The sequence below is a fragment of the Otolemur garnettii genome, unplaced genomic scaffold, assembly GCF_000181295.1.
Source record: "Otolemur garnettii isolate 467f Iridium unplaced genomic scaffold, OtoGar3 scaffold00022, whole genome shotgun sequence".
NCBI classification, from domain to species: Eukaryota; Metazoa; Chordata; class Mammalia; order Primates; family Galagidae; genus Otolemur; species Otolemur garnettii.
Genome location: NW_003852417.1, coordinates 2,220,301 through 2,224,344, shown reverse-complemented (window position 1 = coordinate 2,224,344; position 4,044 = coordinate 2,220,301).

Below are 4,044 nucleotides of genomic sequence, written 5' to 3'. Positions count from 1 at the left end.
GCTAAACAATGACAACAGCAACAAAAAAAAAAATAGCCAGGCATTGTGGCAGGCACCTGTAGTCCCAGCTACTTAGAGGCTGAGGCAAGAGAATTGCTTAAGCCCAAGAGTTGGAGGTTGCTATGAGCTGTGCACTCTAACAAAGGCAACACAGTGAGACTGTCTCAAAAACAAAACAAAACAAAGCCCTGAAATCTGAGTAATGTTAGTTTAGTTACTAGTATTATACCAATGTTAATTTTTGGTTTTAACAAACATATCATTACTATAAAAGATATTAACATTAGGGAAACTGATACAAAGTATATGGGATTTCTCTATACTATCTTTGTAAGTTTTTTATACATTTAAAATTTTTCCAAAATGAAATAAAATATATTTATTCTTTAAAAATTGTGGAAAAAAATGCATGGCCCCAAAAGTTTCTGAAGCCACTTTCGCATTTGGGTGCTTTTGTATTCCTACGTATTGTTAATATCTTTAGAATCTAAGTCCTTTGGAGACAAAGGTATAATCCTTCTTTACTTTTTTTTTGAGATAGAGTCTCACTATGTCGCCCTTGGTAGAGTGCTGTGGCGTCACAGCTCACAGCAACCTCAAACAATTGGGCTTAAGTGATTCTTTTGCCTTGGCCTCCTAAGTATCTAGGATACAGGTGCCCACCACAAAGCCCAGCTATTTTTTGTTGTTCTTTTTGTTATTGTTGTTTAGCAGGCCCTGGGCTGGGTTTGAACCCAACAGCCCCAATGTATGTGGCTGGTGCCTTAACCACTGAGTGATGGGTACTGAGCCTAACTTTGTTTCTTTCTCAGAGATGGGGTCTTGCTCTGTGGAGTGTAGCTCATTGCAACCTTGACCTCCTGGCCTAAAGCAATCCTCCCACTTCAGCCACTTGAGTAGCTGGGACCACAGGTGCACACCATCATGCCCAGCTTTTATTAGATTTTAAACCTTGGACAACTGAATTGTTTTTCTGAAGCACACTAAGTAGAGCAGGTTTTCAATTAAGGTCTCTGGCTGCTAGAGGACTGGAGGGTTAATTGTTGAGAGTCTACTCTCTGGGGCCTGTTAACCCAAGAGGAATGACTTTTGGCCACTTCAGACCTGAGGTAATTTCAAACCAGCACAATTTCCATTTGTTCTCTTTATCCAACCTACTCTCTGTGTTCAGTTATTCATGTGGTTCAATTACTCTGAGATCTCAAGAGAAAGGCAGGGATTTAAGAAGGAAAAGAACCAACACGGCTTCTTATTTTATATGGCATACAATATATAGGATGTATGAAGTTTCTGCACATGATGTCCAGGTTAGCCACTACAAACAATTCTGGGATGAAGACAAGGATGCCTGATAAGAGAGAGATATAAAGAGGTGTGTGAGGCTTGGCACCTGTACCCAGTGGTTGGGGCGCCAGCCACATACACTGGGGCTGGCGGGTTTAAACCCGGCCTGTGCCTGCTAAGCAACAATGACAACTGTAACAAAAAAATAGCCAGGAGACTCTGTCTCAAAAAACAAAACAAACAAAAAGTGTGTGATGGAATGGAGGTGGCAATGGTTAGAATGGTTAGTAAAATTTTAGGCATGTATCTGTTACTTCATTTCCCAACAAAATGGCTGGTTTCCTGCTTTTTTGAACCTGGGGTAAAATATTACTGCAATTTCAAGTACCCATTAAAAGAAAATCACTTATTTATCAATGAGGATCTGCAAATATCTCTGCTTTGCCCCATGCAGACTTTTTTTCTTCCTAAAAGGATCCGAACTAAAGGAACTAAAGCCTTGGAAACTAGAGTTATTGGTACGTGACTTTGAATGCCATCATATTTCAATGAGTGGCATCTGTTGTCTCATAGTTTTGTGGATTGACTCCTACTTGTTTATGTTCATGCATAAAACATACAAATGTAGGCATAATCAGCATTTTAGAAATAGAGTGATGAAGGTTCTATACATCTATTAAGAACTGATGAGACTGGTATAAGACAAAGTGGCTAACAAATGAAATAATAACATAAGAAAACAAAACAAGAACACCCGCAGCCAGAACAAACAGCCATTTCTCTGGTCATTTAGACTAAAAGTTTTATCAATATGTGTGGGTTTGGTAGTCAACTGTAAAATCATATGTGGCTTTATGTTTTTGCTTGTTTTTTGAGACAAGGTCTTGCTCTGTCACCCAGGCTAGAGTGCAGTGGCTCATCACAGCTCAATGCAACCTCAAACTCCTGGGTCAAGTGATCCTCCCTTCTCAGTTTCCCAAAGTGCTAGGACCACACGGTGAGCTGCTTAGATGGTATGTTTTTAATAATTACAAATATTGGCTTGGCACCTGGAGCACAGTGGTTACAGCGCTGGCCACATACATCCAGGCTGGCAGGTTTGAACCCAGCCTGGGCCAGCTAAACAATAGCAACAAAAAAATAGGCAGGCATCGTGGCAGGTGCCTGTAGTCCCAGTTACTTGGGAGGCTGAGACAAGAGAACTGCTTGAGCCCAAGAGTTTGAGGTTGCTGCAAGCTGTGATGCTGATACAGGACATGGGGCACCCCAGCCAGTTCAGTGGAGCTGGGAAGGATGGGAGGGCGGACTGGCTGCCTTTGCCTTGGTGGTGTTGGTGCAGTGGCAGTGAGCAGAGGAACCAGTGGGCTGGAGGGTTGGCAGGGGTGGCCCTGCAGGAGGCTCCAGTAGCTACAGGGACCAGACAATTGCTGGGGAGACACCAGCACCTTAGGTTTCCCTCCCCTTGCACTTATGGCTGAACAGGGAACCCCCATTTTCTAGGCCTGGTCTATTTCATGTTTCCTAGGCCTGGGAACAAAAGGCATTGTAGCCATTCATTCACTTCCCAGACATGCTACCCACCATCCCAAACATCCTAAATGTAACTACAGATGGCCCCATGTGACTGTATATGCCCCTAGACAAAGACCCTGGAATCAGTGAGACAGAGAGAGAGCACTTTGGTGTTTTTGTATTCTTTTCTGTAAATAAATGCTGTCTTACCACTTATCTGTGATGTGTGGATTCATTTTTCAAATCACGGAGACCAAGAACCTACTGAAGACTAAATTCTGCTATCAATGCCATGGCACTCCTCAGAGGGTGACACAGTGAGATTCTTTCCCAAAGAAAAAAAAATTGCAAAGATTTTGCTCTTACATTTGTTTACAGTATCTGAATTGTGAACAATTCATTCCACTGCAGGTGATTTGAGAATCTTAAATAATCTTTTACTTTATTAAAAGAATCACTTCAGGTATTAAGAACCCAGTCAACCTTATATATTTTTTTGAACAGATAATACTGGCTATGTAACAAATTACCCCTAATTTAGAATCTTAAAACAACAAACATCGGTCTAGTTTCTCAGGGTCAGGAATCTGGGAGTGGCTTAGTTGTAGTCAGGCTACAAGGAAGTTCAGTGATCTCAAAGCTTGCCCCGGGTTACAGAATTCCTTCCAAACTCAGTCTTGGCAGTTTCTTGCTGGCTGTTGGCTGACAACCTGTTCCTATGGGCTGTCTAGACTTTCCTGAGTGTTCTTGTGACAGCTGGCTTCCCCCATATTGTATGAAGCAAGAGAGGACAGACAACCAAGGGAGCACCTGACACTGAGAACACACTCTCTCACGACCTAATCTTGCAAGTGATATAGCATCACTCATGCTGCATGCAATCCTGGTCCAGTGTGGAAGAGGACTATACATACCACGGTGTTAATGTCAGGATAGAGGGATCACTGGAGGCTGGCTACCACAGTATCTATCATATCTCTGAGTTATTTACATTCCACTGGAAAAACTGGAAGAATGGCTGGGCTGGTCCAAAGGTAGCCAGTTATTTTGATTGTTCACACAGATTGAACTCCTTGTTCTACTCTTTTCCCATTTCTCACTCCTGCACTTGACTAGTCTTAAAAAATAAAAATAATAAAAGAATGACCTGACAGTTTTAATTTTAAATTTCAGAATTTAACATCGTGTGGGAAGTTTCAAACTTTGCAACTATAATTGCAAACTTTGCAATTTTTCTTCCCTTTTTTT